The following is a 24,051-nucleotide window of genomic DNA, read 5'->3' on the forward strand; positions in this document are numbered from 1 at the left end:
CCTCTGGTGGTGTAGGGTGTGACCTAATGAAGTAGGCCATAGTAAGGGAAGCTTCTCATCTTCTCAAAGTTACCAACATTGCTCCTTCAGGCTCAAAGTTACCAATATTCCTCCAATGTTTTAAAATTTTGTACAAAGAATATTCTAAATTTATATTTTGGAAAATGCCAAATGCCCAAGTAGCAAAATAAAAATTAGGTCTAACCAGAGACAAATCCAAATCTCACCATCATAGAGTAAACTCATAGAAAGTAAGAAGAAGAATAATTTAAAAAACCCCACTATTTAAAAATTATTTTACAAAAAAACTTGAATAGTTAATTTTTAAGTTAGGAATTAACATACACTAATTTCTCAGCACTGTCTATAGCTTCTTTGTTCATGCCATTACACTATTGCACATTAACAATCTATAATAATAAAAGCGTAATGTGCTAATTAGACCAGACGTCCTTCTGACGTCCTTCCTTCGGGACAAAGCTGTGGTGGGCGGGGACCGAGGAAGAGGCAGCCACTGCAGTGGTGGGGGCCAAGGCCCTTGCACGAATTATGTGCATCGAGCCTCTAGTAACATATAATGCTTCAAATATAATATTTGGGTTGCTATGATAATCAGAATACAATGATTAAGGCAGGAAGTGTCTCAACTTGTTTTGACATTACTGGGGGAGGAGAAGGGGAGGAAGATGGAGAAAGGTATAAAGGGGATAAATGGTGATGGATGGGCTTCGGGTGGTGAACACACAATACAGTGTACAGATGATGTGTTGTAGAATTATACACCTAAAACCTGTATACTTTTGTTAAGCAGTGTCACCCTAATAGATTCCATAAAAAGAAAAAAAAAAAGCAATGTTTTACAATTGATGTAGTTACTTGGCAAATGCAATTTACGTAAATAAAATGTGTATAATATTTTGTAATTAATAGTTACCGAACTTTCTTTTATAGATTAGTGTATGCAAGTTTGAAAATTGAATCTGAGTAAATTATGATTTGTTTGGCATATTATTTAAATAAATGAAATTTAAATTTTGGAAGATAGATGCTCGCTCTCTCCTGAGATTAGTCAAAAAAGATATTTTCATCTAACTCTGTCAGTGGACATTGTAGACAGTGATGCTATCACTAATTTATTAAACTATTTTTCTTTCTATAGTAGATAGTTTTACCAAGATTAAGACCTATCTCCCTGTTAGCTCCAGAACTTAAAGACTGGTAAAGATAAAATTTTGTTGAGGCAAAACAAGTTAAATATTTTTTAATGATTAAAGAAAACACTTAATGAATGTTTTCACAAAGTTAATATGATTTTCCTAACTTATATTTTTATTTATATTTGCATGTCTCCGATGCTTCACAAAATCACTTTAAAAATTCCTAATCCTTGGATATAGATGTGTGACAACAGATCAATGTAATTGGCATGCAAAATAAAACTAAATAACATTTCTGAATTTCTGCCTGGATCTCCACTTTCATTGAATACACACTATTTTCAACATCTTTCCTGGAGAAGAATGATTAGTAGAGTCTTCACAGCAGGCAACATAAGTAACACTTGCACTCTGAAAGAATATCATTTGGATTCCTTCTACAGCTGGTTTTGGCAAACTACTGTCTCTGCAAGCAACCATTGAATGTTATTAAGTATATTTTATCTGAAAAGTCCTGTATTAAGACATTTGTTGAAACTTCATTTTCAACATGAGAGCTGCTATTCTACCTTGTTGGAACATCTTGAATAAATAAATACCAAGGCAGTTATAAAACCTCTCCTCTTTTATGGAGTTTGGCTGAAGGAGAATGATGAAAACTCCCCATTTTCTTTCTGCTTATGACCAGTATTTCTGTCACATGTCACTTTAACCCCTTCTGAAACACTTAACTAAAGAGTATAAAAAACATTTTAAGATTGTGATTTCTTAATCATAACCTTCACAGTGTCTGCTCTATTATCCATGATAATTATATAAAAAGTACTCAATTTCCACACTAGAAGTATTGTTATTTTTGTGAGATCAATAAAGCTGTTGGTAAGAAAGTAAAACAGAAACAGAATTTATTTGACATGATGACAAGCTACTAATCATAGAATCATTGATCCTACAAAAGTCCTGACACAACAAAATAAAGTGTGAAAGTAGGTGTGTGGCAAATAGCATGTTTGAGTCAAGTGTGAGTCTGAAGCTAAACTTTAACAACATTTTGTACAGCCCGGCGTGGCTCAATGGTTGAGCATTGACCTATGAACCAGGAGGTCACAGTTTGATTCCAGTCAGGGCACAGGCCCGGTTGCAGGCTTGATCCCCAGTGTGGGGGGTGCAGAAGGTGGCCAATCAATGATTCTGTCTCATTATTGATGTCTCTATCTCTCTCTTTCTGTCCCTTCCTCTTTGAAATCAATAAAAAAATATGTTAAAAAACAAACAGTAACCATATTGTACACAGTCTTTCCCTACCCAACTGAGGCCAGAGTTAAGACTCACCCACATTTGTGTGAGGAAATGCCATCTGGATGATCTGTTGGCTATTTTCTCCCAAACTGGTGATATTATTTTAAGCATATGAGTTTCTCCCTTTAATCTTTAGACCCTAAAGCTAAAGAGACAGAACTAAGAGCCTGGAGAGACTGAGAGGAAGGTCAAGATGTCATAGCAAAGAGTTCTGCATTGTTTGCTGCTGCGAAGATGGTTTGAGCCGTGGCCACATGGGCACAGAAGGCAGATCTCAAGAGTGTTCTCTAGAACCAGTGAGAGCTGAGGAAAGCCTGAGACAGTCATGAAATGCTACTGGGCTGGATGAAATGAAGAGATCACTAGTTGCCACAATCATGGACTTTGCAGAAGAAGCCAAAGGGCAAGCATCAGCCTCATGGGTAAGGGATATGTTCCCGAGGACAGAAGAAAGCCAAAGACACCATGCTTCGGGACTGTGACACTTCCCTGCTACTGTGAGGCCACACGAGCACCATGCCTTGATTTTAGGGAAGGAAGCAAAGGGAGAGACCAATTGGATTTGAGTTTGATCATTTTTTTTTATCTGAAAGAAATGGAAAATAACTTTAAAAGAAAGTTTAAATTATTGATTTTAGCTAAGTGTAGGAAAAGGAGAACAGGGGTAAGGAAGGTGAAAGAGATGGGTAAGAAAAAAATTTTTTAGACATATTTTGTTTGTTTTAATTTCCCTGATTACTGATCTAACAATTCATTAGAAAATTTCAAAATATCTTTGAAGTTATTTCAGAGTCTAAAGAGTACCAAGAGAAACAAGTTATAGTGTGTTGTAGTTCTTCCTGGATTGGGACAGAATGAACCCAGAAATGTTGATAGGAAAAAAGGATGCAAGAGAGTCAATCTCTAAGGCGAGCGGAAGAAAATACTGAGAGAGACGGGAAAACTAACACTGGTTCCAGTGATCTTACGGCCAAAAGCTTCTATTCAGGACACTCAGACTCCTCCCAGCCTTACTGCTATGCAAGAAGCCTCTTCTCCCTGATCATACTAACGATCAACAACATGGAAGGGAGCAAGTACTCATACCCATCACTACTAGGAGTCCTCTCATCGGCCCTCATTGAAAGAACCAATGAAATGCATCACAGAGTCATCTAGGCTGCATTGCACTGGCGTAGCTCTGGGTGCTGTTTCTAGGGAGAATGAACTTCTAAGTGTAACCAAATCAATGAATGACTTCGGAAGGCTATTTTTATGTGGTCGACAGCCTGTTTTTACCATGTTAAAGCAAGAGCTGCTCTTTGAAAGATCTATTCATTCAAGTGCTGTGGAGTAATGCTGAGTCACTTTCCAACTTTTTAAGCAAGCTGGAGAAGCCACTGCCCTCAGACAACTAAAGTGGAAAAGGCCAATTAAGTAATCATCTATTCTAGTTTACCAAGTCTCCTCCTTGTCAGTGCCAAATTATGGATTTGTATTTTTAAAAGCTCAAAGGTTTTAAAAAGTGTTTTTCATTACGAATTTGTTATACAAAAAGAAGGATTTATTTTTAAAACTACTTTCTCTGTTTAATCTTATTAATATAGGATGTCTAATTTTCAGCTATTTCTGACACCTGGATATTTCCGAATCTGTGGGTCATTTCGGGAGTTTAGATTTTTATTACCCAAGAATATTATAACAATCTCTTAGAAGGACTTCTTGCTTCTAAGTTCTCTTTCTTCTAACATGTGCTATTGGCAGGCTAGGCTTAAAGTGAATCATATATCTTTCTATCTCTATAATGTTCAAGGTTGGGTTTATCTGTTTTGTTTTGTTTAATCTCTCTTGGTCAGTTTGTAAAGTCCTAGCTTCTTAGGCAACCGAAATCTGCCATGATATCTTGCACATCTACTTTTCCAGTTTTATTTCCTACCCTTTACTTTCATAGATCTTTATTTCTGAAAAACTGGATCTTTTCATATCCCCCTTAACACAGTGGCCACATCCCCACATCAGCACTTCATTCCCATGGTTTTCTCAGAAAAAGCCTCACCCTGAAGCCTCTCCACTCAACCCCCAGGTGCTTATATGCTGCACAATCTGCTGGAATTTGTCCAAAAGCCACTGTAACCGTAGTTTATCCATATACTTAATAATCTCTCTGCACAACCTTAGGTTACATCTTTTTTCCTCTGAACTCCAATAAAATGTTATGTTTAGTCATTTTTTAATATATTTTTATTGATTTCAGAGAGGAAGGGAGAGGGAGAGAGAGATAGAAACATCAATGATGAGAGAGAATCATTGATCAGCTGCCTCCTGCATGCCCCCTACTGGGAATTGAGCCAGCAACCCAGGCATATGCCCTGACAGGGAATCACACCAAGTCCTCCTGGTTCATAGGTTGACACCAAACCACTGAACCACACAGACCAGGCTGTTTAGTCATTTTTAAAATGCACCTCAAAACGTATGACAAAAATATATAATTTTAAATGTTTGAGAAATCACTAATTTACTGAGTTTACCTGAAAGCAACTAATTTAAATTTTCTGCTTTCAGGTAGAAATGAGAGCTTGTGTTGCTTATTTACCTGTTATCTGTCAACCCCACATCTGTTTTCTATACTCTGTCTGGGCCTGGGAATCTGAAAATTACATTTTTGTACTGCTTTGTCATCTAGCCATTGGATAGATTTAGTCAATAGTGGAAATTTGACCCAGTTTGACTCAATGGATATATGTAGGCCTGCAGACCAGAGTCCCAGGTTCAATTCCTTGGTTGCAGGCTCCTCTGTGGCTGGGTCCTTGGTTGGGGCTCCTGCAGGAGGCAACTAATCGATGTGTTTCTCTCACATTGATGTTTCTCCCTGTCTTTCCCTCTCTCTTCCACTCTCCCTGAAAATCAATAGAAAAATATCCTTGGTTTGAGCATCTGATCCATGCTTCTCTGTCTCTAGACCTATTTTTGTTCATCGGTTTATGTTGTTCATTATAATCCACAAATGAGTGAAATCATGTGATATTTATCTTTCTCTGACTGACTTATTTCACTTAGCATAATGCTTGAGGGGACAATGGGGGGATAAGGATACATTTGTAATACCTTAATCAATAAAAAATACATAAAAAATAATATATCCTTTGGGCGAAGATTAACAAGAACAAGCAAACAAAATAAGTGGAAATTTGCGGGAGGTCAGTAGGCAAGAGAAACAGAAATGCTTCTGCCTCTAAGAATGAAGCAGGCTCTGGTTGTTCCTGGTAGTGGCAGGTGGATAGGTAATGGGGTCAAGGTGCTTCTAACTCCAGATCGCAGAGATAACAGCTTTCCACAGCCCAGTCCTGGTCAAGATAGCACATCCTAATAAACCAACATGCACTGGAGCAGCATGCCCAGCGGTGAGCAGCTGGTGGACTGAGAGACTTGCTGCCTGGGAGCATCAGTGGCATCTAATCTCTGAGTATTATTCTTTCTTTCCTGTTACTCTCCCAGATACCCTCTCCCTCTTTTGTTGTTCCATTTAACATCTCTTCATCTAATTCCCTATACACAGACATTGAGTTGAGTAATGGAAAAATAAGGTGCCATATGCAAGCACGCTCATGCAGCATTATTTACAATAGAGAAATATTGGAAACAACTCAACTAGCCATCATTATGAGAATGCATAACAATGATTAAAAGCAACCAAACTGAACAAAACAACAGCATACATAATAGAGAAATTAATCTTAAGGCTGAATAAGAAAATCACAGAAAATTATCATTTTAATGAAGCTGATATTATTTATATAAAACTAATAACAACAACACATCATGCAATATACTGTTTAGAGCCATGTACATAGGTGGAGATAAAAGGTAGAGAAAATAAGCACTAAGTTGAAAATATTTTTTACTTCTACGTGGTAAGCAAAAGGGTAGATTCAAGGAGGAACCAAAAAATAACTTTAAAGATATTCAAAATGTTCTAATTTTTAAGTTGGGTGGTGTATTCTTGAGTGTGAGTTCTATTTTAGTGTGTGTGTATGCTACCTTTTTGTATTTCAAATGCTACATAAAAATAATTTTTTAGAAAAGAAGGCATTCATTGTCCACTCAAGTTTGGAGCCAGAAAACAAAATTTCCATTGCATAAGTGAGCTATAATATGTTATCTAAGTCTGTATTGTGACTTCTAATTTATTTTAATTATTTGGTTATCTATTCAGTAACCAGTGCATCTTTGTTTTAATATCATACATTTGTAATGTTTTCATAGCTCATATTGGCAGATCACCATTTTAACACTGGGCATGCCATCAAAAATATCATACTTACAATACTGACTTTCATTATTATGGATGACTTGTCTTTATTCTTAAATAGTGAAATGTTAATTTAATTTCTTAATACATTCTTTTTAAGTGGTCATGTTTGTATCTAAAAAATTGTCTCCATTCTTGAATTAGAAGTTTTAAATATAGTAAAGTTAGAGATAATTTTAAAAATATATGCATTATCATAGACATTTAATGTGGTTACTCTCTTGGCAAACACATGAATAAAATTTGGGAAGTAAAACTTTGCTTGACATAGGGAAAGATAATTTTATAGAAACATAAAGTAAAAAGAGAATGTCATTTGTTAATAGTATTATAGTATAGTGATTCATTATGATTCCCTAAATTTATAGTAAATAAAACTAAAAATCTTGAACTTTTTTATGAATGCTCTTTGCAAATGATAATTCTAATGAAAGTATATCTGTGCTTCACGGGGAGAACGACCATTGACCTAGATCAACTTAAAAGAATCATTTCCAAACAGGCTCTATTTTAGCTTGTAACTTCAAAAAACAACGGTTCCCTGTATTGAATTGGGCACTTTGAAAAATTGTATTTATGTTTTCAGATAAGTAGGAGACAATTTGGTCTATGTCAGCAGCAACTTGCTAAAGTAAAGGTGCAGATTAGGAAATGCACCTTGGCCCACTTAATGCACAAGCAGATCCAGTCGAATGAAAAAGATATGACTTAAGTCACTTAACTTTAAGCTGCTTTATATCTGAAAGAATAATAATGTTACTCATAATAATTATTAATATAAGAGGTTTGGACAGATTTAGCAAAATTTGCCTGTTTTAAACCTTTGACATTCACTTAGTTACTAAGTTATTGAAATCATAGTTACCTGAACATCTTTCTCATGGTCAGCAGAGGTCATTGTCTACTAAACCCATCTCATTGCCACTTTGCTGTTTCAGGAAAACATGGTCATTTCTTGTGGTACCATAAAAGTAATTATATCTGCAAATCATAGAATCTAACATATTTATTATATCTTCATTTCGAGTAAAGTAGGGGGAAAGAAGAGAAAAAAATATGCACAGTATGAAAACCAATATTCCCTTAACTGCTTTAGTACATATATATTAATGGAAAAATAAGCATCACCCACAGTTAAAGAAATAGCAGAGATACAAATACAGTAGGAAAGGAAATCATGAATTTTCTCCTATTTGTGGAAACAGATGGTTTAAGTCTGTCCAAAACAAACCTCACTATTTAGGAAAGAAAGTCTAGCTAATGCATTTCTTTGGAAGGCATTTTTATGATATCTGTAAGAATCTGTGGGATATTTTGGATAATCTCCCCCTGCTTTCAGGGATACTGCTTTCACTGTGGCTAAGCAGCTGCTTGTGACCTTGAACAAAGGAGAGGTCTTGGAATGCCTTCCTGCTGTCTGCAGGACCTGCTCTCTCCGGTTACTACACAAAGGAATAGTTGAATTCCACTTGGAATATAGGTATGTTTGAGTTTCAGGAAATAATAGAGTACTGTTGATCAGTTGTGAACTAGAACAAATAAGCCACAAGAGGGCATAGTATTTTTCTTGGTTTCATCACCCTTGTACAAATAAGGTTTGCCTCCTAGTATCACAGGAATCCCTCCCCCTCCCCCGTTTTCTTAGAAGAATACACTGGATCTAAAGTGTGCTCTCTGGGTGGAGTGCTGTTGGTATGTGGTATTAAGAAAAGCAAACTTAAAAATGATATTTTTTTTTTTCTTATGCGATGAATAGGAAAGTTGTTTGTTTTTCCTTAAAGTACTTCCATGGGGATTGTTTATTGATATAAGAACATTTTTTTTTTTTTAAAGAGCCATTCATTTGACTTTAAACTCCCCATTCTGCAATAGCTATGTGGACTCCTATATCAGGAACAGAAAGCCTTTCCAACCTCAAGTGAATGTTCATAGACAAGGAGGTTTTCTTTTCTGAGGTCTCAGGACTTGGGCCAGAGGGGTTGGGTTGTGTTTTTATTTTTATTTTGAAGTGCATTCCTGCTGAATTTAATTATTCACCACACCCCAACCCAGCTAAGTAAATATAACCTTAAGATTCTGGCTTGGAAAGGTTTAGAAAAATAGCTGACTTTTTCCCCCCAAGAAAAGGTTCTATAGCTGGGCGCTGCATTATGGGGTACATTGAGGCAGGAGGAAGACGGAGCCGGGTGGTCATCTTCTTGGCCTTGGTGTCCTTATGTATAGCATGAGCGCTAGAAGGTTCGGGGCTTCTCCTAGTTCTGAATGTTTATGGTTATTTATGATGTTATAAAAGCTTAAAACTCAAAGATATTAAGTAAAGTCCTGACAGTTTTACATTTCACTTAACTAGCCATAAACTATTGTCTGTCTTTATCTGATGATAAGAAACAGAGATACATGTACTTCTGAGAGTTCTATATAGGTATAATTAATATTGAAATAAAAACAAAAGTCAGATGTGTTTTTTCATCGCTAAAAATGATCTAATGATCTTAACATGCAACCACCTAATGATCCAGTGATGAGAGGATTGCCATTATCAAATGAAACAGATGGAAAAAACACCTTGTTTCTGAGGGGAAAATACCTGATAAAAGATTAGGTAAGTTGCTTTTACCTCATGCCATCACTTGTTCCAAATAGACATAAAGTAACATATATCTCAGTTTTCTCATATGACTATAACATTTGTCTGTCAGTATTGATATGTTAATATGTGGGAACACATTCATAAAGAGTATTTATTATAAGGCAGGGAGGTTTTATATATGACTAAGGTATGACTAATTTTACAGACGGGAACACTAAATGGTTTGGATTTTAGCTCCATTTCCTTGTGTGTGTGCATAAAACTTTGCAATCTCTTTTACTTACCCATTTTTTCCCCTTTAAATACACCAAATTTCCATTTGTTTTGTGAATAGAAGTCTGTACAGAGAGAAGTTGAACTGCAGATTCTGTTGAAAGAGAACTACAGGCTAGTACCTTCTGTAGAAAGTACAGCCAAATCCTCTGACATTTTGCTAGAATTAAATTCTGGACCCAGTAATTATCTTTCTTCTGTTTGCAGGCAGAGGTAGCTATGTGTGGAATTAAAGAAGCCTAGATTATACCCATTCTACTCTTACCTATCTCTGCTGCCTTCCCCTCTGACTCCCAACATAGATATTTTTTTGTTTGTTTGTTTTGTTAATCCTCACCTGAGGATATTTTTCCATTGATTTTTAGAGAGAGTGGAATTGAGGGGGAGAAACAGAGAGAGAAAAACATCAATGTGAGAGAGACACATTGATTGGTTGCTTCCCGCATGCACCCCAACTAGGGCTAGGGATGGAGCCTGCAACCAAGTCACATGCCCTTGACCAGAATCAAACCCTTCAATCCTCCGGCTGATACTCTATCCACTGATCCAAACAGGTTAGGGCTAGATTGATTCTTGAAATTCTACAATTCAAACTTTATTATTTGGCTTCCTTCAGTATTAAAATGGAATGCTTTGAGAAATTGTGTATTTCACCTTATCTACCACATATCTATTACATACAATAAGAATAACTTGCTCATATTCTATCTGTGAGTCCTAAAGGAGATGGGTGAGAGGTGGTTTGTCACAGAGGAAGCCTGGACCCTAAGACAAGTTTACTTCTTCAACAATTATTCCAAGCACCTAGAAAGTACTTTGATTTATATTTTATTTCCTTTCTTTCTTGCCTTTCTCTCCCCCCTTCCTCCCCTCAGATTAAAACAGCATAGTAGCATTAAGTAGTCCTGGTGATATACATACCTCTTTCAATATAATTAAGGATCACTTGTTGAATCTTGAATAGTCAACCTTGAAGATAAACTAAACTGTATGACATACCTTACATTTTAACAAAACTTACTTTAAAACAGACTTTTCTCACTGGATGTTATTGCAAGGACTCAGATAGGATATTAGCTCTACAGAAGAGATTACCAATTGCTTTTGGTGACAATCTTAAATGCTTAGAAGGGGTGGTAAAACCATGCTGGTGGGATCCAGGATAGTTAATACAAAAGCAAAAATAAATTCAGATACTAATAATCACCATCATATCCACTGTTTTCACTAGCCCATTTAATCCTCAAATACTTCTTAAACACCTATTGTATCCAAGACACTCCCTGTATTCAAGAAGTACCCTGAGGATTGCAAAGCCATGGACACAGCTGAGACCATTCATCACAACGCTGGGCTGCGCAGTTCATTCTGTCTGCTGCGTGCCCAGAGTAATGAAAAGGATGGGAAGCACAGAACCCAGTTTCCAGATGTTTTCTTCTCATGGTATGTTCAGGATGCCTGTGGAACGACAGTCTAAATGTGAAGTCAGGGTAGTTCAAGCTAAATCAGTTCAATTCAAATTCATAGTAATGTTTTAGGGGCAGGAAAAACAAAGACACAAAATATCCCATACTCTTGTATGAGATGCAGACACATGCATGACTATACGATATAATATGAAAAGGGCTTATAATAGTAGTGAAATCAAAGTGCTTTGGGAAAATAGGAGGGAGTGTTTAATTCTGTAGGGGCCTTGTGAAAAAGGTTAAAATAGTAGCAAAAGGGAGATATCATTTGGTTTGAGTATATTAAGCTAGAATTTAGGCAGGAGGGGAAATCCAGACTTAACCACACTTCTACTTAAATGCGATTTTCTGGCCAATAAAGTTGACACATATATTAGAAAATTAAAAAATAGAGTTTTTTTAAAAAAATAAAAACAACAATGTATGAACCCACCATGTGCAAAACCCTAAGCAATTCTATGAGAGACAAGGAGATATTCTGTCCTCACAGTGAACTTGAAATTTGAATCTGGTGCAATGGCGTTTATAAAAAATACAGACAAGGCAACAAACACACCAAAATGAGTGGCGTAACTTTTAATATAGAGCATTCAGAACAAACGTTGCTATAGATTGAAATAGTCTATAGAAACAACTTCTCCTGTATACAAAGAGGGATATTATGGGGTGGGCTGGTTGACAGTCAAAACCAGGGTTATAGAGATGGGGCAGCATGAGATACAGGAAAGAACCTTGGTCAGAGTTAGGCAACTTGAGTCCCTTCTAAGGCTGGCTCAGCCACCAACCATCTGTAACTTAAAGTGACTTGTGTTTCTGTGGCCCAAAGCTCTCTGCTGTTGAGGAGACATTGAATGAAGAGTCTCCTCCCCCCTTTTCAGTTCTTCCATTGTTGCCATTGTCTGCTCACTACCCCCAAATCAGAACACGCCTTGTCATTGCCAAGGGAGCTCAGGGGCCCATACAAGCTGTGCTCTTAAATCAAGCTGACAAAGGCAGGATCCCATGATTGTTGTTGTCCATCCCCTCTCCACCCCCTAACTCCCCCCCCCCCCCCCCCCCAGCTCTATCCCAAGTCAGCTTTATGTTGGGACTAATATGACAATAGACCTACTTCCAATCACAGAAGGACTCACAATGCAGTTAGCAAGGCCCAGGCTTGAGGACTCATCACTTGCACAGGCCCTTTCCATATCCCTGAGGGCAGCCCAAGGATAAACGCGATCATATGTTATTGCTCAATTTGTAGGATTAAACTATTTCTGCATCATTTTTTCTTAAAATGGCTCCCACCTCCAAATCGTGTAAGTTCCAGGCTCCTGAAAATGTGGACCCACTCCTCGTCCCCATATACTTCCAACTTTCCTATTTCATGGCTAAGGTGTGTACCAATCTGCAAAGGAAACCTCCTAAAACAGGAACAGGTGACGCATCTCTGTTGGCCTGGTGTGAGGTAAAGGGGAAGAAGACCTACATCTCCGTGTTTGTTTCATCTTGGTCTTTCCTGATGCCAGCCCCCCAATGGGGGGTTGATCTCTGTCGCTCATCCCCCTTGCCTGCTCTTTCAAGGCCAGCGACAGTGGACCGGGTTTTACAGACTGGAACCCAGGTACTCTTTGCGAGGCTTAGAATTTTAAAGGGCAGCCTTTGTCCTATTTCTTCCCCAGGGGGTCCTTAGAGACTTTATGGTGTAGAATAAGTCACGCCTGAGCGCGGGCTCCGACGTCAGAGGCTGCTTTAACAGAGTGCCGGGTCCGGAATAACATCTCTCAGCGAGGCCAGAGCTCCATTGAACCCGCGCTGCTGACAGCCTGCGTGCGGGCAGGGATGGACTTCTGCTGCTGCGGAGGCCTGGCGCGCGCGGAGGGAGGGGGGGCCGAGGGCTGGGGGAGGAGATCGGAAGGGGAGAGGTAATCCCCGGCGCTTGAGCATCCCCTTTTTAGAAAGACTGAGTCTCTCCCAGGACAGCTGCTGCGGTCACACCACAAACTTAAAAGCCGTCCTCCCGCTCGGAGCGTGCCTTTCCTCGCCACCCTCGCCTCCCCAAGGTCCCAGCTGGTGCCTGGCTCTCGGCCGGTGCCGGTGCCGGCGCGTTGCTCGGGGCCAGCAGCGCCCCCTGCCTCCCGGCCGGTCCTCTGCGGCCGCAGCCTCCGCGCTCCGCCAGGGCCGCCCGCGGCTCCGCGGCTCAGCCAGGGCTGCCGCTCCCAGGAGCTCGCGCCGGGCCCGGGTCGCCGCCTCGCCCGCCCGCAGCCGGCATCCCTTCCCTCTGCCCCTGGGGCGACATCAGAGGAAGAGAGAGGGCCAGCAGCGTTCGCGGCAGGTAAGGCCGGTTTCGGGTCACCTGCTACCCTCCTGGGAGGGCTCGCTAGGGACGGCGGAGTTCAACGGCGGGGGACTTGATTTGGGGGTGGGTGGCCGTAGGTCCGAAGTGAGGATGCGGAGTGGCCAGGAGAGGAGGAACTGTCCCGGGACAGAAAAGGCGCTCGGAGCGGCCAGGGAGCGGGTGCGCGGGGAGCGGACGGACGGACGGCGAGTCGGTGCGCGGCGCCGGGGACAGCGTGGCAGCGGGGCGCGTCCCATCTCCCCGCCGCCGTGGCCGCAGCCTCCGCAGCCGGAGCTTCCATCGGCGGCGGCCAGCACCCAGCACCCAGCCAAGTTGTCCTCTCCAGATGCGCCCAGAAACTTCGTGCCTTCTCCCTGGCTGCCTCCCCCGCCCGTCCCAGGCCAGCGGCGCGTTGGAACGTGCCCCGGGGCTTCCACCGGCTGCAGGTTCTTTTGGAGACGCCTTGGTGGGGACCGTCTGGGGAGGACTGGACCGCGGGCATCGGAGCCTCGCTCACTCCTTTCCCCATGGGGCTGGGGGAGCAGAGGGGAGACCCTGGTGATTGTTTTCGTTGTGGTGCTTTTGCGGAGGGATGGCGATGCCTTTTTGCCTGCGAGCGAGTCGCGATGCTCCGTCAGCAGGAAGCCGGCACCCTTCGGGACCCCGGGGGGGGAACTGGAGTCAGAGCCCCGCCACAGAGCTGGCTGTCTGGGGAATGGGGTTGCTGCAAACGCACTTCTGCTGGAGCGCGACCGCCCTGGGTAACCCTCGGCTGGGCTCGCTCTTGAAAGGTCCCGAGTTGACTCCGGCTGGGAATGTAACCCAGCGAGTTATCCCTCTCCTCCGGGTGTTCCTCCTGGCCCGGCCCGGCCCGAGTTGACGCGTTAATGGGCTGCCCTGGCAGCGCCGGGGCCATTTCCAACACTGGCCGGGCCAATTCCCCTTCATTCCTGACTTCTGTTCAACCTCGCGCGCTGAACGCTCAGCTTGGGTCCCGGCGCGCGGAGGGGAGCTGATAGGAGGAGACGCCTTGGTGGGGACCGTCTGGGGGGACTGGACAGGGGCTGCACCCCAACAGCTGAGGTCACCGAGGCCCCTAATCCCCTGTTACAGAGATCGGAGTTGAACGCGTGAACTTTTCGCCACTTAGCCCCATAAATAAAAGCAAGTGTCCCTAGGAGGACTCCTCTTTCTCCAGCAAACCCCTCCCATTTTTCTTAGCTACTCACTGCTCTTTGCACAAGAAGAGAGCAGGAGTGGAGGGATTGAAAGTATCCAGTTTAGCAGGAAAGGGTTCTCCGTGTGTGTGTGTGTGTGTGTGTGTGTGTGTGTGTGTGTGTGTGTGTGTGTGTGTGTGTGTTTCAGGAGGTATGGGGGAGGCAGAGGAGATGGGACCCTCCGGGGTCTGGTGCTGCTATTGTGTAACCTTGGCAACCGCCAGGACAAGAGCGGTCATAGCCTTCCGGGTTCTGCACGTGGAAAGAAAAATGTGAAGGGTGGGGAAGGGAGAGAGCCACATGTCATCACTCCAGTGATGCCTTGCTCCTCTCGTGGCTCCTAGGCCAGACAGCAGGGAGGATGAGTAGGAAGGGCAGGGCTTGGAAGGGAGCAGCCCCAGGAGGGAGTTCCTTTAACTGTGTCCAGCCTTGGAATCCATGAGGCTCATCCCAGCAGCTAAAGCTGGCCAGGGGAGCCATCGCTGACAGACTGCAAAGTGTTGGTCCAGGTCAGGAAGATGAGAAAAGACCTTGGTCCTTGGAAGAGAAAGGCCAGGAAATACCGGAAGGTGATGTGGGAAGAGATAAGAATAGGGTCAAGAGGTAACTGAGAGACAATACAACGGTTCTGATCTGAACTGGCAACATTTCAAATGGAATTTGCCCATTTATGAAATGGAAAATTAGTGGAGAAGCAAAGGGACGTTTATCAAACACATGGCATCCCAGGTGCTTTGTACATTATCACGATTATTATTACTACCAATACTACAGAAAATGTCATTTTTTTAAAGAGAAAAGTAGAGACACAGGGTTAAAAATGGGTGGTGTACCATTTTGGCTTTTTGAATCTTAAAGAATCACAATTCTTAAAAATGGTGTTGAAGGTTAGGGGACTAGACAAAGCAGTTATTCTCATTTTAGAAATAAGAATAATGAGATATAAAGGTGTTAATTGATGTGTCCAAATATAAACTGAGGGGCTGAGCTGAGTCTTGAATTGTTTTACCTGGGTGTGGGTCACCTTCAGGCATCTTTCCATAACCCCACTTAAAGGAAGAGCCTTTCTAAGATCAGTTTGCCTCTGCAACTCTGTATTATAATTTATAAGGAAAGAACATTCCAAGTAATGGAATCCATGGTTGAGAATGTGTAACGGCCACATCAAGTCTACAGGCCGAGAATCATAGGTACATGATATTAATCTTATATAATAAAAGCCTAATATGCAAATTGACCAAAAGGCAGAACAACCGGTTGCTATGACAGGCACTGACCACCAGGGGGCAGACGCTCAACACAGGAGCTGCTCCAGCCTGCAGGCCCCAGGCCAGCCAAGGCAGGTGCCAGCGGGCCCCACCCCTTCCCGATCGCCCCGCTGAGGGAGATGACCAGTGGCAGCAGCAGCAGGGGGAGGGGCTGGCAAGCAGGTGGCTCCAAACTGGCCAAGGTGGGTACCAGGGGGGCCAACCTCCCGATCGCCCCGCTGGCCGCCCCACAGATGGGCCCTGATCGCTGGCCAGGACTAGAGACCCTACCCATGCACGAATTTCATGCATCGGGCCACTAGTAATTTACCCAGATCTTATTGTAGCTTATATGAATTATTAGTGGTTTTAATAATGTTAGCAGAGGATAAAATAAAATATATATATATATATATATATATATTGTCAAATAGTAACCCATGCCCCTGTTGAGAAAATTTCTGAGATTAATGAAGTTTTCCTTAGTCTTCTTCTTGCCTTCATGACCTGAATGCCTAAAACCTTGCTTCATATTTCAGCACCACTGGTTCAACTTTGTTAAGAATCTGTTGCCAATTCACTTGGGTGGAGTGATGATTTGACTTCTGTTACCTTCCTGCTGACTTTCTGAGAGAGAGAGAGAGGTTAAGGGAAAATGTCTAGCAATGCAAAATGTTTTGGAATTATCAGAGAACTAAAATCCACACAACAGAAACTAAAAGTAAAAGGTAGAGACATAATTATGTGGCTTTTCTTTTGCCTTCTTACAGAATTGCCTTTATAGTTATGTCTTAGTTGATGAGTTTGCATTATGTTTTTGCATGGGAAAAATGTACAAAGAGAAACTGAAGTTTTAATCTATTTCTTTCATGTGTGGGTATGGGTGGACGTGGGAATTATTTTTGGTAGCAGGGAAGGTCTAGAATATAAGCAATTACAAAGGCAGAGGAAGTACATGTAGTGTTTATGATGACAGGCTAACAAATCAACTACATGTTTAAACTTGAGTCATTGAGCTGAATTATTCTGAATACTAAAAAATATGTTGTTTTGGGTTGGAGTTCAATTAAGACAGGGAGTTTCCTGGTGCCTTTTCTTATTCTTCATAAAATATTCTTATTCCATTACATGAACATTTGGTAACTATCAAAAGGTTATCACAGACCTTAAAGCATCTCTGAAGATGGCTCTGGAACTGGCAGGTATTTCTGCAGCCTGGTGTTTGTGTACAAAGTTACTGGGTTGTCACCTACATTTTTATGAAGCGGTTGGAATACCAACCTCGTAGTCGCAAGGGAAAACATTTCGGTTGGTGCCGGTTGAATGGATATTAGTATATCTTCAGATTGTTATAGCCTCATTATTTTGTGGAAAAAATGTGACTGAATTTTACTGTTCTGTGTTGGAATTATAATGTTTTGATGACACATGTTCCTAGGGAAGCGTTCTTGTCAATTAATGATTTATTTCATAAATAAGAGTAACCATAGCTCTATTTTGAAAAACTATTATTCTTAACATAAGTACATGGAGTTATATAGATTACCCAAGTAAAGTAGCAAGTATTGCAACACTCAAAAACATATTCCTTGAAAGAGAAAATAAATATCCACATTTGTACAATAAACAGTAATAACAATAATCATAATGATTGATCATGGGCAAAATTTGTTAATCACATTCTTTTTTACTTCATAAACTAGGTTAAAAAATACTACCTTACTCTGGGAAACCTTGTCCCAAATCCCTTTTTACTTTTATATCTTCATTATGCCTGTCAAGCTGATATTCTAATTTTTCAATCTTTTTCTTTACTCTTATTGCAGTGGTTCTCAACCTTGGCTGCACATTAGAATCACCTGGGAATCTTTTTAAAATCCTGATTTCTGGGCCTCATCCTCTGGAAATACTGTTTCTTTGTTATGGGGTGGGGCCACGATATTAGTAACAAAGAAACAGAATTTCTGGAGGATGAGGCTCAGAAATCAGGATTTTAAAAAGATTCCCAGGTGATTCTAATGTGCAGCCAAAGTTGAGAACCACTTTCTTATTGTTGTTTATGATCCCTCATTAGATCATAAGAACCCTGAAGGAAGGAATTTGTCTTCTCTAAGTTTTTATATCTTCAGGTTAATACAGTGCTAAACATATTCTAGATACATAACACATTTTGACGTCTAATAATATAAGCAATTAATGGAATGAATTTGAATCTATTGCCTATAGAAAATCAGATTAAAGAACTTGATGTTATATTTTACTTTCTCTGAGATTTTAGGAAGGATAATTTTCTCTTAGATCTGAGTTTTACCCTTTCACAGAGAAAAGTGGTGTGATGCTGAATATTTTTTATGATGCTATAAAGTGTTATTTTATTTTTAATTGCTTGTATTTTTCAAGTACCTAATTGACAAATGAGAATCTGTATCATCAATGTCCATGTTAATTAACCTTAACTAAATAACACCTACCTAAATAATAATAAGAAGGAAGGATATAGCTAAAGCAAAATTCTTATAAACTGAAACACACTGATAAGCAATGCAACACCTTTTAAATTATTTCAAAACTTAAGTAATAATGAGTTATACTTAAATTATTAGACATGTATAAATACAAATTATTAAAAAACTGATAGTTAAGTGCTATAAAAAGCTGGAATATATCATGAAGTATACTGTTAATACTTAGATTTGAAATTATTTTGATGACTTTCAGTCTATCTTCCTCAATATTTGACCCTTTATCTCTATGTTAATAATATTTAATAATTTCTAAAATAATGAATCAGGACATCATTAACCAGCTTGCTAATCTTCCACTGGTAAATTTAGATAGTTTGTTCATTCTTTTGCAAAGTTCAGTAAACTATAAATATTACCCTTCCATATAAATGTATAAAATAAACTGAGAATTAAGTGACCAAAGTTCATAGAATAGTCTGTGTCTTTCTGAATCTGAATCTGTCATCCCCTTAAAGATGTGGTGTCTTCTGCTTCAGACATTAGGACCACGTCCCTTGTTTGTTCAATAGGGCAGTTAACATAACTTCAACATGTTATGTTTTAAAACTGTTGGTTAATAGTGTGTCCTCTTAGTTTTACTAGCAAATCACAGGAAAGATGGAATATTTGCTATATTTTTTCTAATTAAATAGAATTAAGCATCATTAACTGGGACTATTACTACTGAGAACAAAATCAATCAAATAAGCAAAAGAAGTCTAAATTACTGAGCATCTTAAGAGAAATACATTACTATTGCTTTCTTGGAAAATAAGCAAAATGGTATAGGTATATGAAGATTATTAATCTACCATCAGATAAATGTTCAATTGATTTTTCCTATATTAATTATTCACTTGACTAGGTCTTCTACTTAGCCAATATCTTACATAGCTTAAACAGCTTTTAAGAATTATGATGCCATATTTATTCCAGAAATGAGCCTGTATGACCCATACCTAATAATAGGTACATTTATTATCACTGCTTAAAAACATTATCCAGAAAATAAAGTATCCTCCTAATGTGCTTAAATAGGCCAATGGAAGTCTTTTTTTCACATCTTATATTGAGAGTTGGGCCCATGACTAATGATGTAATAATTTCAAATTATGTCCAAATCTGTTTTTTCTTTGATGAAAGTATACACAAGTTGTTAGGCTTTCACTCCCTTTTTGTGTGTGTTTTTAATCCTATCTAATAAAAGAGAAACATGGTAATTAGCCATACCTCCGCTACCCTTCCCATTGGCAAATCAAGGCAATATGCAAATTAACTGCCAACCAAGATGGCGGCCGGCAGCCAGGCAAATAACGCGAACAGGAGGCTTGCTTGCTCCAGTGATGGAAGAAGCCAGGTTCCCCGCCTGCTGCTGCCGGTCTCTGAGCTCCTGAAGCAACAGCTCCAAAAGATACAATGTTTCAATTATAGAAGCTAAAAGATGGTGGTTAATATGCATATACTAGCTGCGAGCAAAGACTGACCACAACATGGAGGGCAAGCGGTACAGAAGGGAGCCAAATAGAGGCTGGGAGGACAGAAACGGAGCCGCAGTGCTGTGAGCGGGAGGGGCAGCGGCTTGGAGAGGAAGGGGCAGCAGCTGGGAGTGGGAGGGCAAGCCCAGCCCCAGCAACTGGGAGCGGGAGGGCAAGCCCAGCTGCAGGGGATGGGAGCAGGAGGGCAAGCCCAACCACTGTGGCGGGAGCATAAGGGGCAGCGGCTTGGAGCGGGAGGGCAAGACCCGCTGCAGGGGCTTGAAGCGGGAGCGAAGCCCGCCTCATCGAGTTTCGCTCCCTTCTCTGCTTTGCTCCAGCCACAGGAAGCCCTATTCTTGCAGGAATATTTCTGCAACGGGCCTCTAGTCTTTATTATAAAGATCAGTTCTTATAGGTGAAATTCAGGCATTCTTGGATGTTGGTATTTGTTGTTAGTGGTGCTTTTAGATAAATATTTTCTCTTCATATCTGAAGTGATTATTCTATGAAAGAAAGAAGTGTTGCCTAAAGTGAAAATGATTACTACTCATATTTGGAGGAACTCTTTCAATTTTCAAATGTAACACTTCATTTCAAAGATAAATATTTGGCATATCCAGAACTCTCAATTTACTTATAATATTAAATACTGGGTCAATAGAAGTTCATATTAATGTGATTTTTCTTATTGAAATGGGTGTGTATTTTTTATAGATCTTTTGTTATTATAGTAATGATTTTCATTACAGATATAGTTTATGATTATCATTGAAAAACCAGAAAATGCTGATAAGCATGAAGTATTTATTTTAAAAATGAATTTTATATGTGACACTTTGTGCCTAGAGCTTCATTTCTAATACCAAACTAGGGATTCTTGGAGAAATGGCTGACTGTAGGACGGGGGTAGGAACTATGCAAGGTGAGCCTGGGTCATCTAGTAGTGCCAAAAAGTGAATGTCCAGAAAACACACATACACACCATCACCATGACCACCATCACCACATACACACACTGATAGAGGTATGTGAAAGAGGCATAGGAACCAACTGAAAGAACTTCCTGGCCAAAGCCTAATATGCAAATTGTCCCCTCAACCAGGAGTTTGACCAGGAGTTTGACCAGGGGGTGGGGCTGGCCAGCCAACAGCCCATGGCCCCTCCCTCTGGCCAGCCCCACCCCCGGCTGGCAGCAGGGCTGGCAGCCAGAGGAAGGGAGGTCCCAGCCAGCAGCTGGGAGCCAGCAGCTGCCAGGGACCCTACTGGTGCAGAATTTTGTGCACTGGGTCTCTAGTGTAAAAATAATAGGGGAAACTAGGTATGGGTTATAGGGGAACTCTCTGTAATATTTTCTCAATGTTTTTATAATTCTAACACTATTCTGAAAAAATAAAGTTTATATTTTAAAAGTGAGATTTCAAAACATTGATTAACCATGGTGAAAAATTTTATAAAAGGTGAATATTTCTCTGGTTAACAAGGTTAATGTCATTCAATTAAATGCTTACTTTATTTCCCTACTTCAGGGTACTACTATTCTGCCATTTTTATACTGTTAATGCAAAATATAATAACTATAAACTCATATTTGTAATTAACTATTCTCATAATTACTTATTTTTCTAAATAAAATGTGTTATATGGCCCTGGCCAGTGTGGCTAAGTTAGTTGAGCATCATCCTGTGCATGAGAAGTCTTTGGTTCAATTCCCAGTGGGGGCACATGCCCTGGTTTGGGGCTGGATCCCTGGTGGGACTGTGCAGGAGGCAGCCGATTGATGTTTCTCTCTCATCGATGTTCTTCTCTCTCTCCCTCTCCCTACCTCTCTCACTAAAATCAATAAAAAAATTTTTTAAATGTATTATTTGGATTACTGAAAATTTCCAGATCCCCATTATAGGTTCTTGTGCAAAGAAAGGTATGTATTAGTTGTGTCCTATAAATCAATATTCAATATTAAAAGGGAAGGCAAACTTTTTTTCCTACTTCTTTCTTTGCTATTTTATTGATATTGCCAAGATCTATCATCAGTGCCAGATGTCTTCAGGTATAGATGATGATTATGTTCCCAAAATTCTTGCCAAAATGTCTCCGTAACTCTTTATTCTCATCTTTGAACCTCAAGGAATCTACTACGTTAAGTATGTTAAAGATTATTTCCTATGAAATATTATATGTATAATAAACATATCATTGTTATGTTGAAAATTAAAAGTATACCTATTTGTCCTCTATCTCCCCCAACATTTCTAGAAGGTGAGATTAATGTATGTCCCAGCCAATGTAGGGTGGGCAGGAAATAAGGGCTGCCATTTCCCTTTCTATCTATTATATATGTTTTCTCAAAGCTTTCCCTCACTCTCCAAAGACACTTTCTCTGTTTGTATGTACATATGTATATATAAATCCTTCTCTTTCTTGTCTATTCCTTCTCTTTCTATTCCTTCTCTTTCTTGTCTCAAATTGTTGCAACATTGTTTTAAAAATGTGTGGTTTACTCTCTTTTAGTAAGCTCTTCTTACAATTGGACCAAAAGTCTTGTAATTTTACTGTTTTTATCTAAGCTTTCAAATATGATGTCTTACTTTTTGTTATCTCATATTTATAATGTGTACTAATAATAGAGGAATATGCAAATTGTCCCAGACTCCATCACAGTAAAGACTGAACAGCAGGCTGCCTGGGGTGGTGACAAGGCTGGCAGGGGGGTTAGTGAACGGCAGGCTGTGTGGGGCGACTGAACAGCAGGCTGTGTGGGGCGACCAGGCCACAGGAGGGCAGTTGGGGGCAACCAAGTTGGCAGGCAGAGGGGGTTAGGGGTGATCAGGCTGGCAGTGGGGGGGCAGTTAAGGGCGATAAGGCAGGCAGGCAGGTGAGCAGTTGGGAGCCAGCGGTTCTGGATTATGAGAAGGATTTCTGACTGCTGGTTTAGGCCTGATCCCCCGGCAGTCAGACATCCCCACTAGGGGTCCCAGATTGGAGAGGGTTGCAGGCTGGGCTGAGGGGGACACCCCCCCCTGAAAAAATTTCATGCACTGGGCCTCTAGTTATTTAATGATTACCAGATTCTATACTCTACAGTTAACTACAGTATCTGCTGAATTTGTGTTTTACTGTGGCAATTGTTGAGAAATTTAGGCATGCTTTAAAAAAAATGTTGTTTGTTTTGTTTTTAGTTTGTATGAGTCATGGCATAAAACATTTCAAGGACTTGTTCGGGAAAAGTTATGGAACCTGATTCCAGAATGTGTTACTAAAAGACTTTTTTTTTTTTTTTTGGTGATATTCCACCGAATTTTCTGAAAAAATGAAAATGTCTGAAAAAGACTCAAATCAACAAGATTAATATGCTCTGGACTCTCACTGGAATCTTAGGTTCAGGGTTTTCTTTTTTTTACACAAAATAATTTAACAACTTTTTTTTAATAAAAGAGATTGTGCCTACAGTAACTTAACCTAGTTAAAAAGAGGAATGAAAAAATAGAATACTCTGACCAAAAACTTTTAAAGTGTATAGTTAGATTTTATAACAAAGATAGGTACCATTTACACTTTTGCATTTTTTACTTCCTCTTAATAAATTTTTAAGTACCAGTTCTCTTGTTTTATTTCCTATCAATATGTTTTTTAGGTAGTTGATGGCTAGTGAAATCATAATTACAACTAGAGGGCTATTTTGAAAAAAATGTCTTTGTTAATGAAAATCATCATCTCAAATCTTACCAATTTTGAGGTTTAACTTCTCACATTAGAGGACAAATTCTTTAAATAGTAGAGCAATTGTATGCTTATTAATTTTATCCTTGATATATCTTCTCATTGAAAATTCACTCTTTTGGCCACATTATCTTCTGTCTTATATTTTCATATAGTAAGCTAGTTAGTGTGTTAAAAATTGCTCCTGAGCAGGTTGGTAGAGGTTAAGTAGCCAGATTATTCTGTTTGCAAAGTATTTGCATAATGAAATGGTGTCCGATGAGTCATTTGTAATTTTATAATGGGAAGTTCATTCAAGTCAAGATTATCTTATCACGTTTTGAAGTTAAGACTTTTATCACCTGTGAAGCAGCTGTTCAAAAGCATTTCTACTGGATATATAGATGAGAGAATGACATTTCCCTGTTTGGCTTGATTCACGTTTCATAGAGCCATGGGGATTGTTGTCTTAGACTACACTGTGATGAGGTTTGGCAGAGAATGCTCATTGTTCAG

General features: G+C 40.0%; 1 protein-coding gene across 2 annotated transcripts in view; it reads left to right on the plus strand.

The window, feature by feature from the left end:
• Positions 1-12,969: 12,969 nt before the first annotated feature.
• SEMA3D (semaphorin 3D) overlaps positions 12,970-24,051 on the plus strand; it is a 196,806-nt gene continuing 185,724 nt past the window's right edge. Inside the window, exon 1 of one of the 2 annotated variants that reach the window (XM_036328333.1) lies at positions 12,970-13,393. The gene's annotated coding sequence lies outside the window, so the exon portion shown is untranslated. The remainder of the gene's footprint in view (positions 13,394-24,051) is intronic. The other variant, XM_036328331.1, reaches the window with a different exon arrangement.

Source organism: Myotis myotis, unplaced genomic scaffold (genome assembly GCF_014108235.1).
Source record: "Myotis myotis isolate mMyoMyo1 unplaced genomic scaffold, mMyoMyo1.p scaffold_m19_p_11, whole genome shotgun sequence".
NCBI classification, from domain to species: domain Eukaryota; kingdom Metazoa; phylum Chordata; class Mammalia; order Chiroptera; family Vespertilionidae; genus Myotis; species Myotis myotis.